This window comes from Cetorhinus maximus, chromosome 2, assembly GCF_964194155.1.
Source record: "Cetorhinus maximus chromosome 2, sCetMax3.hap1.1, whole genome shotgun sequence".
Taxonomy (NCBI): domain Eukaryota; kingdom Metazoa; phylum Chordata; class Chondrichthyes; order Lamniformes; family Cetorhinidae; genus Cetorhinus; species Cetorhinus maximus.
Window position 1 is genome coordinate 183310439 of NC_135880.1, and position 13814 is coordinate 183324252.

Genomic DNA, 13814 nt, shown 5'->3' on the forward strand with positions numbered 1-13814 from the left:
ATTATAATCCATCCACCATTTTTTTGCCCACCCATTCAATGTTTCTACATCCCTCCTGAACTGGCTTTCCTATCTATCTTTGTATCATCAGCAAATTTGACTCAATACATTTGGCCCCTTCATTCATGTCTTCTATAGATCATAAAGCAGAGGCCCTAGCAATGATGAAGGATGCTTATTGGCTCAAACTGCATGTTCAAAAAAAACAACTGATGACACTCATGAACACACTCCTCAGTGTACTTGATTATCTTACAAAATATTCCCATTCACAAAAACTGAACCAGTCACACTCAGAAAATGGGATAACTACCATGAACATTTTCCTTTTTCCTCTCGCTCCCGTTTTGAGTTTTTGGGGCCGGCTACAAGTGCTGTGCTTGAATGCCCACCAGATTCAATAATGGGTTCTACATTTAGACATTGAGGTGGTCTTGGCAGATTAGCCTTCTTATGCATATGACTGATGGCTTCAGTGTGTTAACAAGCCTATGAAAGAATTCAGCCCATCTGTGTTCTTCAGGAGATGTTAGAGGGCATGTGGAAAGTACAGACCTCACAGTATCTATGTTCCTCTGAGAAAAGTGGTTCTAAAACACTTCAGAACAACTCTTCTGCAATCCATAATATAAACGACACAGGATTTCAAGGTAACTATTATTTTTTCCCATCAAATCCTTGTTGTCTTCCTAACTTAAATTTTGACATGTACAGCATTTTGGTTTGTCCTCGTCTGCAACACATTGTACACTTTGCGTTGTATGCAATATTGCAGGAAAATATTGTGGCACTGGACAAGATGTGGTAATGTGCCTTCTGTCTTATACTTGGCATTGGACATCTGAGCGACATGTGTAAAACGTGAGTTTGTTTGCACTGAAGACGACCCAGAAAGCATGTTATTAAGTATTCAGGATTTTTAAGGAAATAGACCAGCTTAACCTTTTGTTTTAAGTTCTAACCTTGACTGTTTAATCATGGCCTTAAGGAGAGGGCATGAGATGAAAGTCAGAAAAAGTAAATTGTATGGAGAGTTTGCACTTAATTATTTTACACAGAGGTGATGGATGTTTGGAATGGGCAATCAAAGGAGGCATTGGTGGTAAAACTAAGTTCAGATTCTTGGGATGTTCCATAGTCAAATTACAGCCTTATCTTTTGGTAAGAAAGTTTTTTGGGGTAAAGTGGAAGAAATCACTGAGCTCAAGCAGAATCTCATCTATGATAGCTGGATAGTTTCTAGTCAACTTGGAGAAGTGCCACTTGGAATCTTTCCAGGATCATGCCTTTATAGGATTCACACTGCAGATAGTGCTGGTGTGAATACTCTTGCCAAAAGGACAGAATTATGAAATCCAGAAACAGCTGGTGATATTCTGACTGAACAACAATGTTACAGCAAAAGTTCTGGACCATTGGGGTTTTGAAATTAACTCACAACCTACTGGGACTCCTTGGGAGCTCATTTAAATTCTAAATTTCACAATTCAGTAACCATGAGGAACTCTTTCTAAAATGTTTGAATTTTGTGCTCAATGTTAGGGATGCCCACGCGAAGGAATCAATCTTTCCTTGTCAGGACCAATTGGCAGTAAGCACTTTGGTTTCAGATATAGCTTAGTGAGATACAGAGTAAAGCTGCTCTTATTCTGCTCCAACAATGTATCTCCGACGTATCCTCAAAAGAGAACTCCCATCTACACCAATGTTACTGTGATAGATAAGGAGATGTCATATTTCATATGATAAAAAGACTCTATATTAATATCTACAGATTTCCTCTGTCACTTAAATTTACTTACTGCTGACTATGCATAGCCCAGCTAATTGGATGAATGGTCTGATTGCACAGTCCCATCATCCATAGTTAATATACAGGTAAATAAAGTCATTGTAAATTTCTTTTCTTCTTTGGTAATTTTATTTGAGAGGATGTGTAAAATTTGGGCCAGATCTGTATTGTTCAGCTGGCAAGGAATGACTGACAATCCATTCAGATGTTAGAACTAAATCTGTTCCTGGGATGAAAGACACAATGAATCATTGGTGGGGCTGCTGATGCGTCAGGAGGTGAAAGCCTATGGTAGCAGGCAATTTGAGTTTCAAATCTTAGTCTTATTTAATTATGAAAGGTTTTGATTTCCTTGGATTCAGTTTTATGTGGGACATGATTTATCCTTGGCCTGCAGCAGTTTTTAGTGGTCCGTTACCTGCCAGCAGTGGTTGATTTGGGCTGGTGCAAAATTCTCCATGAGCACTCTGCATTACAGAGCCTTGAACTGGAATAACCATACAATTGCCTCAACTGTTGAGGTTTAGAATGTATTATTTCCAAAAGATTTGATGAATCCACACCTGTTCTGTAATCTCGTGAAATCTCCTGTTGATCTTTTTTCACTGTATAATTTTTATTTTTGAAGGACCTGAGTCATATATCTGAGGACACAGGCTGATGAAGTATTTATCCTTCCTGCTAGGTGGGGACATATAACAAAATGGGATTTGTGATATTTCAAGTGAAGTAATTATGTCAGGATGTTGGCCTGTTGCACCCTGGACATTTCCAGATATTGTGCATATTAGGCTTGTGGGGAGTGAGCGCTCACTCATGCAGCATTGCTTGGCACTCAACACATAAGTAATGTCTGGTATAGTCTGAAAATTAAGTTTACACTTTACCATTTCCCACATTACGACTCTGTGGCTCTGAGTTGGAGTGTTAATTTACTGGACTCAGGGATGAATTTGAAGCAGTTTTGTAATGGCTCCATAGCCTCTAGAGACTGAAGCCATTCAAAGTTATTTCAAATGGAGCCTGTATGGCTGGCAAACTTGCATCCCATAAAACCGATTTCAACACTGATCCAAGAAGCCAGCCTGTAAACTGATATGACTAAAAGCTAACACCAAAATGACTGTACTGATCATCTTGGACACATTTACCTGATTTTTGTTTAATGGTTCAAATGGTTAAAACCTGGGACTAATTCTGTTAGAATGTTAAATTATTAATAATAGTAGGGCTTTCTGGCACACAATTTTGGCATAGTAATTCAGATCCAGGTGCAGAGTTTGACAGGTGAAGGGCGCACTCTGGTACAGGGAGCACACAATTTGCATGTGGGGAATTTATAGGGATGGGTACAATTAAAGGGAAGTGTCACAGTAGGGTGACAAAAACTCTGAAAGCCTTTCGAAAGCTCAAAAGACAGCTCAACCTATTACTAGCCTTTGCCAAGGTTAAAAGGGCAGGGAATTGAGATGAGACAGACAAAATTGAAGGGAAAGGAAACCCCTGCTGGTAAATAATAGAGCAACCCAACTCCTGATGCTTTATTTGACGTATACTGAAGTGACAGTGCCATGTGAGCTGGTTGAATGAAGGTCAGCCTTTGTGCCAGTCCGTCTCATAAATCTGTACTGTGGTGTCCCTGGGATGCAGCAGACTGAGGCTTGAGGGTACAGCTACGCTCACTGCCTGTGGCAGTCCTATAAGTGCATTTCCATGCAGGAGATGGCACAACCAAGCTTGCTCTCTCAGCTGATGCACATCCTATGCAGACAATTAGCCAAGACCATTGCTGGGTAGGTGTAACAATGGTAGGTGCAGCTAATCAACCTCTGGATCATGATCACCCTCACATGCCTTCCTGTAGTACCACAAAGATTGACAAGCTGCACTTGAGTGTTTTGGAAGAGCCATAGTCAGGTCTTCACATATATCTGTCCCATTGGACCTACTGTCACAGGCTTTTTTTTAAAAAAGAGTTGCAGCCTCTGTACACACTAATCAGCTGTCAAAACAAGTTATGTTCACTTCTGTTTGTATGTACAAGAATGTGGGCAATGGTAGATAGGTACAGAATGTCTCTTGTGCAGGTAGACCTGTCTGACATCCCTTTGGTGGTTCTCTGGTTCTTCCAAGTTTGTCAGATAGTGAAATTTCCTTTGGGAAACCCCACAGATGCTAGTAATGGCACTGGTGCAAACAGTTCAAAGCAATTGGCACAAATATTCGAGAAGTGATAGCCTGAAACTGTTTAATAGATTTACACGGTGCATCACAATGCCAAGCAACCCAAGATAGCCCATTTATATGTGTGTTTTGGAAGTGCCATAGACCTGGCATAAATACATGGACAAGACAGTGGAGGCATTATTCCTTTGCTTCACCCTCTGTTGGCAAAGATTTGGCTAAGGTGAAAGGAGGATGGAGAAGTTATAGTGTAGTGAAGGTGGGGAGGATCAGCAGGTGGGAAAAGATTGTTTGAGAGGGCTGGCTGAGCAGAACCTTGATTTTCAACATTCAACCTGTTAACTTCATTGAGTGAACAACGAGTGCACAAAGATTCATAAATGATATTTTTATTTTTTCAATTTACCAGTGTGAATGCTTTCTCCTTCCTTCCAGCCCACCACTTTACTTTCTTTTCAGTCCAAAAAAGGTTTTGAAACCTAGAATTTATTGCGGTACCCTGCTTGGAAAAGTTTGTGCAGCAGCCGGGAGCAATCAGTTGCGGCACTCTGAAGATTCAGTGTTGTGCCACTGTGGTTGGCGAGTGGACAAAAAAAATTAAAAGGTTTTGATTTTCCAACATGCACTGATATAGATCACAATTTCCAGTACGCTGCATGAATACAGCTGAAAGTTATTTTGAGGCCTCTTTTTCTGAAAAAAAATTACTAAATACCTTGTACAAAAATAGTGCAATCAAAATTATAGCATAATGACTGAATTTTAGTTTGTAACTGGTTACAGCTAATCTTAAAGTGTATCACTTTTCTGTTAATGTGCTGTGCTATATTTCTAGAAAGGCTGTGTTAAATTTGCATTTGCTAGTTTTTGAAGAAAACATGAAGTTAAGAGTTTAAAATTAGATGGTATACTAACTACCTTCATTTCCTATATCAAATTTGAGGTTATTTCCAGGTTGCAAGTGGCTATTTGTTGAAGTTCCAAAGGACAGAGTGTGCACACGGTGCTGAGCACCAGAACCAGCAGCATTCCAAGGGGACATTACAGTTCGTTTTTCTTTTAAGATAGATTTGTGGGGCCAGAAGGAGCGTAACTGGCCCCAAAGCTCCAAAAATATTTTCTAGATGGCTGCTGGTCCACCAACGTAGACTCTGCAGCCTGACCTGATTCTGCAGTGTGGGCTCTGCTAGGAGTTGGAAACAGGAAAGTTAAAAGGTGTAGTGACCTGTCACAGGCTGTGCTGTTTCTGTATTGCAGTTTGGTTTTAGGTGTAAAAGTTCTGCAAAAGATACACTGCTGATTGAAGCCTGTGGGGACAATTGTCCTCCGTCATTGATGTCAACATGTGAAGGTGGAGATACAATCAGCATGCTGCCAATAAGGCTTTGGTAATTGGTTGAAAAAAAATTTCAAACAGCTGTTTAAAAAAAATCTAAACAACATAATACTAAAAATGGGGAGGGTAAGAAACCTAAAAGGCCTGTGCCCCTTTAAGAACATAATTGTACGAGGACCTTACCATAAACTGACTCAAAATAGACTTACAAGGCAAATAGCACCACCCTCATGAAATTGAACTCAGCACTGATTTTAAATATTTTAAAGTCAATCCTGCGCTCCTGAGGCAAACATTTGCGAGAGTCAGCTGGAAAATTGCAAGACAAACGAATCAGGCCAGAAATGGGCCCAAAAGCTGAGACTTGCCCAATTTTTCTAAGATGTCCATTATCGTGAGGCACATCTACTTTATGGCATATAGATCAGTCACATTGTGGAGGCTGAGCCATGCTTCCTGGCATTGTTTTAATATTCATCCCATGTTTACTCATAGAAAACAATCCTGACTTCTTTATGAAAATGAAGGTTGATTTTTATTGGCTGACTTGTCTGTTTCTTGAATGATTTTTCGCCCCAGATCTTTATAATTATTACTCACTTTTGTGGTTTATTTTTGTGCACGAAATGCTACTGTGGTCCTCAGAGGAACTATGAAAGCTTTGCTCAGTGCCTTGTTCTTTTGTGTTGTTTGAATACATGTGCATACTATTCACTATTTGCAGTGCATTGTAACTGACTTATAAAAGCTCTTCCGAAGGCTTATACTATAATTTTTGGTGGTAACCTTGTTAAGGCTGCTGAGCTCCGTCATGACAATGTACTTGATGAAAATAATTTATAACAGAGCACACTTGAATTACTGGACCCTCAACATCAAACCTGTAAGTTACTAGTGAGGGCATTTTTCTGTTGACGAGAATCACAGAATGTGAATCACAGAATCTTTACAGTGCAGAAAGAGGCCATTCAGCCCATCAAGTCTGCACTGGCTCTCTAAAAGAGTACTCTACCTAGTCCCACTCCTCTGCCTTAACTCCGTAATCTTACACATTCTCTTTTCAGATAGCAACCCAATTTCCTTTTGAATACCTCGATCAATCCTTTTTTTATGCATTCATAGGATATGGCGTCACTGGCTAGACCAGCATTTATTGCCCATCCTTAATTGCCCTTGAGAAGGTGGTGTGAACTGCCTTCTTGAACTGTTGCAGTCCATGTGGTGTGCATACACCCACAGTGCTGTTACGGAGGGAGTTCCAGGATTTTGACCCAGCGACAGTAAGGGAACAGCAATATATTTCCAAGTCAGGATGGTGAGTGACTTGGAGGAGAACTTCCAGGTGGTGGTGTTCCCATCTATCTGCTGCCCTTGTCCTTATATATGGTAGTGGTGGGGGGTTTGGAAGGCACTGTTGAAGGAGGCTTGGTCAGTTTCTGCAGTGCGTCTTGTAGATGGTACACACTATTGCAACAGTGCATCGGTGGTAGAGAGAGTGAATGTTTGTGGATGGGGTGCCAATCAAGCGGGCTGCTTTGTCCTGGATGGTGTCAAGCTTTGAGTGTTGTTGGAGCTGCACTCATCCAGGCAAGTGGAGAGTATTCCATCACGTACCTCACTTGTGCCTTGTAGATGTTGGACAGGCTTTGGGGAGTCAGGAGGTGAGTTACTCATTGCAGGATTCCTAGCCTCTGACCCACTCTTGTAGCCACAGTATTTATATGGCTAGTCCAGTTCAGTTTCTGGTCAATGGTAACCCCCCAGGTTGTTGATAGTGGGAGAATCAGCAATGGAAATGCCATTGAATGTCAAGGGGTGATGGTTAGATTCTCTGTTGTTGGAGATGGTCATTGCCTGGCATTTGTGTGGCACAAATGTTACTTTTCACTTGTCAGCCCAAGCCTGGATATTGTCCAGGTCTTGCTGCATTTGGACATTGACTGCTTCAGTATCTGAGGAGTCATAAATGGTGCTGAACATTGTGCAATCATCAGCGAACATCCCCACTTCTGCCCTTACGATGGAAGGAAGATAATTGATGAAGCAGCTGAAGATGGTTGAGCTGAGGACACTACCCTAAGGAACTCCTGCAGTGATGTCCTGGAACTGAGATGATCGACCGCCAACAGTCACAGCCATCTTCCTTTGTGCTGGGTATGGCTCCAACTAGCAGAGATTTTTTTCCCCCTGATCCCCATTGACTCTGGTCTTGCACCCCACCTGCCCTCACTACCCTCTCAGGTTGGTTCCAGACTCCGACCACCCTCTGGGTGAAAATATTTTTCCTCGCCTCTCATTTCTTTTGCCAATTATTTTGAATCTGTGCCTTCTAGTTCTTGATACAGTTTTGAGTGGGAACAGTTTCTCACCTTTTACCCTATCCATACCCCTCAGGATCTTGAACACCTCTATCAAGTCTCCTATCAGCTGCCTTTTCCCCAAGGAAAACAGTCCCAACCTTTCAAGTCTAAACTCATAGCTACAGTTCTTTATCCCTGGAACCATTCTTGTGAATCTCCTCTGTAGTCTCTCCAATGCCTTAACATCCTAACTCAAGTACAGCGCCCAGAACTGGATGCAATACTTCAGATGAGGCCTAACTAGTGTCTTATACAAGTTTAACATGACCTCCTTATTCTTGTACTCAATGCCCCTATTAATAAAGCCTAAGATACTATATGCTTTATTAACTGCTTTCTCAACATGCCCTGCCATCTTCAATGACTTATGTACATATACACACCGAGGTCTCTCTGTTCCTGCACCTCCTTCAAAGTTTCTCCCTTTATTTTATATGGTCTCCAAATCCTTTCCTGCCAAAATGAATCACCTCACACTTCTCTGTATTGAACTTCATCTGCCACCTGTCTCCCTAATCTACCAACATGTCTACGTCCTCTTGAAGTTCGGAACTATCCTCATCACGGTTGACAATGTTTCCAACCTTGTATCATCTGCAAATTTTGAAATTATGCCCTGAACTCTACAGTCTAGGTCATTAATATATATCAGGAAGAGCAATGGTCCCAACACTGACCCCTGGGGAACTCCACCACAAACCTTCCTCCAATCTGAAAAACAACCATTTATCACTACTCAGTTTCCTGCCACTCAGCCAATTTCTTATCCAAGTGCCCACTTTCCCTTTTATACCATCAGCTAGAATTTTGCTCACAAGTCTAGTGTGTGGCACTTTATTAAATGTCTTTTGAAAATCCAAATACACCACCTTATCAACATTCTCTGTTACCTGCTCAAAAAACTCCAGGTTAGCTAAATGTGATTTTCACTCAATGAATCCATGCTGGCTTTCCTTAATTATCCTGTACTTATCTAAGTGACTATTGATTTTGCCCCAGACTATAGTTTCCAGAAGTCTCCCTACCACTGAAGTCAGGGTGTCTGGTCTGTAGTTTGCCAGCTTTATCATTACATCCTTTTTGAACAAGGGTGTAACATTCGTAATTCTCTAGTCCTCTGGCACCACCCCTGTGTCTAAGGAAGACTGGACTAGTGCCTCTACAATTTTCACTTCCCTCAATATCCTCGGATGCATCTCATCAGGTCCTGGTACCTTATCAATTTTAAGGAAAGATAGCCTTTCTAACACCGCCTCCTTCTCAGCTGTAAATTCTTCTAGTGTACCAGTTACCTCCTCTCACCTCAACCTGGGTAGCATTTTCTTTCTTTATAAAGACAGATGCAAGATACTCATTTAATATCTACACTATTTCTCCTTCCCCAACGTGCAAATCTTTTTTTTATCTCTAAATCAGCCCTAGTCTTTCTTTTCTCACCCTTTTATTATTTATATGCTGATAGAAGACCTTGGGATTCCCTTTTATGTTAGTTGCCAGTCTCTTTTCATGCTTCCTCCTTGCTTTTCTGATTAGTTTTTTTACTTCCCGTCTGTTCCTTCTATATTCAGCCTGATTCTCCATTATATTTTCTACCTGACACCTGTCATACGCACTCTTCTTCCTTTTCACTTTCATCTCTATCACTCTCATCATCCAGGGTGCCCTGGATTTATTTGTCCTACCTTACCTCTTCAAGGGAATATACCTTGACATTGCCTGCAATATTTTTTCTTTGAAGGTGGCCCATTGTTCAGCCACCATCTTTTCTGCCAATACTTGTCCAACTCACTCGACTCTGATGCATTCTCATCTCATCGAAGTTGTCTTTCTCCCAATTAATTATTCCTGCTCTGGATTGTTTCTTGTCCTTTTCCATGGCCAACATAAAGCTTATGGTACAATGGTCACTGCCCCCTAAATGCACTCCCACTGATATTTAATCAACTCATTCCCCAGAACCAGGTCCAACAGTGCCTGCCTTCTCATTGGACTGGAAACGTACTGTTGCAGAAAATTATCTTGAACACATTCCAGAAACTCTCGCTCTTCTTGTCCCTTTGCACTATTGCTATCCCAGTCTATGGTTGGATAATTGAAGTCCCCCATTGTAATTACTATGATTCTTACAGAACAACCCCAATGCCTCAGAAATTTAAAGCCCTCCTTCCTACTCCATTTCTCTAGCCACGTGTTGAACTGCTCAATCTTCCTATTTTTACGCTTGCTTGCACGTGGCACTGGGAGTGATCCTGAGATTACTGCTCTTGAGGTCCTGCTTTTTAATTCCCTCCCTAACTACCTAAACTCTGCTTTCAGGACCTCATTCCTTTTCCTACCTATGTCATTGGTCCCAGTGTGGACCATGACCTCTGGCTGTTCACCTTCCCCAAAATAATGTTCTGCAGCCCCTCTGTGGCATCCTTGACCCTGACCAGGGAGGCAACAACCATCCTGGAGTCACATCTATGGCCGCAGAAACAGCTGTCAGCTCCCCTAACTATGGAATCCCCTGCCACTACAGCTCTCCACCTCCTTCTCCCATCCTGTGCAGCTGAGCCACCCGTGCTGCCATGGACTTGGCCTTTGCCACAGTCCTCTGAGGAACCATCTCGCTCACTAGTATCCAAAATGGAAAAACAATAGAGAGCAAGATAACCTCAGGGAATTCGCACACTGCCTGTTTCCCTTAGATTCTCTGGTGGTCACCCATTCCCTCTCTGCCTGTGTACTTCTTAGCTGCAATGTGACCACCTTTCTAAACATACTATCCACATAACCCTGAGCCTTGCAGATGCACTACAGTGACTCCAGCTGCCACTCGAGTTTCACAACCCGGAGCTCAGGTTTCTGCAGCTGGTGTCACTTTCTGAGATGCAGGCAAAAAATGCCCTCGATGACTACAAGACTTTCCCCGTCCCGCAGGATGCACATTCCACATTGTTAGGCTGCACGGACATATCTTAAACTTTATAAAAATTGTTTACTACAAAATGGTATAATACAATAACTCACATGTTACTCACCAATTGTCTCCTCTGTGCTGAGTCCAGAAACGTCTATACTTATAAACCAATCAATTGTGGTGTCATTTTTAGATTTTATCTGTAAACTCCCAGCTCTTTCTCTCTCTCTCTCTGCTGCTTTAAGCTCTCAGACCCATTCAGTTGTTTACCGGTTACTGATTAACTTACTCTTTCTGCTGCACCAAAGTGGAAATCAAATGCTGGAGGCTGAGAAAGAGCTGAAGGAGCACCTCCTCTCCACTGCCCCCAAACTCCCAACACAGCAACTCTACTCGTTGCAACAGATCTTACCTAAAGCTCCTCTTTCCCCCTATGCACTGAATTCCCACTTTCAAACAAATTCCCAAGTACTCTGCCCCTGTCTCACCGTGTGGTTTAAAAACCCCTCCCTTATATAGAGGGACTCTGATGAGTCACCAGCTGACTTAGCTTTCTGCTACAGGAATTAACGCCAATTAAAGTTTAGTTACTTCTACTTCTAGGCCTGGGTTTGACTCTTAATCTAAAATTAAACTTAAATTTGAGAAAGGCTTAACAGTTCTCACTCTGAATCAAATTCCCAAGTACTCACTCTGTCTCCATCCCACGAAGGCATACTCTCCCTTACTGACAGTGCCTTTTACTCAAAGGAGAGACATCTAGCTGTTAAGACATTCATTGTGAAATAAAGCAGTGCTGTCCAACACATGACCATTTGCAGCTGGCTAATTGGGAATTCAGATGTGGCTAATTGCATTTTTGATTAGGAATAAAAAAATGGATAGTAGAATCCCTTATTGGGCCTAGGATCTCAATATTTGCACTCACATGGATTATGCATGTAAATGTATGTCTGTTGTAAAATGGTGAGCTGAAAAGCAACAAGTGTGAGTTTGTTTGATCACTGTGAGTGCTTTATCTCTTTGATTACTGTGATTTTAAAAAAATGAAACGGTGTATGAATCCTGGAACTCCCTCCCTAACAGCACTGTGGGTGTACCTGCATCACAGGAACGGCAACGGTTCAGGAAGGCAGCTCACCACCACCTTCTCAAGGGCAATTAGGGATGGATAGCATTCAATAAATGCTGGCACAACCAGCGATGCCCACATCCCATGACTGAATTAAAAAAACATGACTGACTTCAACATCACAAAAACTTGAATGGACAAGGGGGGGTGTGATAGTGCTCAATTTGGCCAATTGGAATAACTGCTCCAGGCCTGCTGAAGATAGCAAACCCACCCAGTAATGAGCAGCTCCAAAAAAATCACCATGGCAATGGGTGAGCAGCATCCAATTACATTCTGGAGGGAGGACAGAGGACTTGGGGTCTGGGATGTGGAGAGAGGGTAGGGAGTGGGAGGGGGAAGGGCCTGGAGGGAGCGAGGGTGGAACTAGGGCCTAGAGTGAGAGTCACGGGGAGGGTCTGAAGGGAGAGTAGGAAGAGGTCTGGAGGGAGCTGGTAGGAGGTGGGGGACTCTGGAGGGAGAGCAGGGAAGGGCCTGGAGGGAGAGCGGGTGGGGAGGGATCTGGATGGAGAGCGGGTGGGGAGGGATCTGGAGGGAGAGCGGGTGGGGAGGGATCTGGAGAGAGAGCGGGTGGGGAGGGATCTGGAGAGAGAGCGGGTGGGGAGGGATCTGGAGGGAGAGCAGGCGGGGAGGGCTCAGGATGGAGAGCGGGCGGGGAGGGGTCTAGAGTGAGAGTGGGGTGGAGGGGTCTGGAGGGAGAGTTGAGGGAGAGGGTATGACGGGAGAGCAGGAGGTCTGGAGGGGAAGAGGGGCATTTGCCTGGCGCCTCTCATTGTGTGAGTCAACACTTCCAGCAGTCGTTTTGATGAAGTGAAAGTCCTAACTGCAACTACTAGGCAAAAAAACTATAAGCTGCAATAAACGCACTTAAAGAAAAATAAAGATTTACAAGAATGATAACCTATCAGAAAAGGATGAATAGACTGGGGCTCTTTTCTCTAGAAAAGGGAAGATTGAGGGGTGACCTGATGGAAGTTTTCAAATTATGAAATATTTTGATAGTGTAACACAGTGTTTTCACTTGAGGAAAGAACTAAACTAGAGGCCATTAATATAAGATAGCCACTATGAAATCAAATAGGAAATTTGGAAGAAACTTCTTTACCAAGAGAGTGGTGAGAATGTGGAACTCATTGCCACAAGGAATGGCTGAGGTGAATAGTATTTAGGGGAGTCTAGATGGGCACGTGAGGGAGAAGGGAATAGAAGGTTATGCTGATAGATAAGGAAGGAAAGGAGGAAGCTAAAGTAGAGCATAAATGCCAGCATATTCCGAATGGCGTGTATCTGTGCCATGTATTTGATAAATGAATGCTAGAATTCAAAACTTTGCTGAAATAGTTTCATACTGAATGGGAGATGCTTGTTCAGTAAATACATACACGTGCAATACAGTTATCTGTATGTGGAAGGTATTTACTGAAATGAATACTTGTGGCTAAAACACTGTCATTGTAGACATGCATGAAGCTAATTGGCAATTGCTGTTGGAAAAGACTGAAATAAAGTATATAGCCACTTATTGATATACATATTAAGCACCTAAAGTTGCACAATCCTGAAGGTTCTGGATCACTATTTATGCCAGGAGAACAAAAAAATGTTTAAAATGTGGCATACTGATGTGAGATTTCTGATATCCTACAGTGCTGGTAGGACATACACTGGTTTGTATTTATGTGGACATCATTGCTTCTATTTTGTTGTATTTATTTTATTCATGTTTATCTAGTTGTGTTCTCGAGGGGGCCACTCAGCTCCCCCCTCCTGCCCCCACCCTTCAGGTGAAATATTTCAAAGGGCGGGAGGGAGCCCAGTTTCCCACTTTTTTCCTATAATCCTATCATATCCAAATTTGGACCCTCATAGAGCAATTAGACCAGCCTGAGTCTCCTATTTGTAATGAGGCTTTCTGCAATTCTGTGTCTATAACCCATGAGCCTTCCCTGATGGGAGATCATTATTCTGGAAGAAACAATGTAAATGTAAATGAATATACTCATTAGTGAGTTGCAGAGAAGTCTTTAGTGGTAACATTGTTATAATTCAGTTTGTTATTCCTTTGGTATTCTATGTAGAATTGCTATAATTCATTATTAGTATTCTTT

At 42.3% G+C, this 13814-nt stretch overlaps 1 protein-coding gene across 1 annotated transcript in view; it reads left to right on the forward strand.

The window, feature by feature from the left end:
• The window catches only part of cntln (centlein, centrosomal protein), a 395750-nt gene that overhangs the window by 145388 nt on the left and 236548 nt on the right, over positions 1–13814 (forward strand). The window lies entirely within an intron of this gene.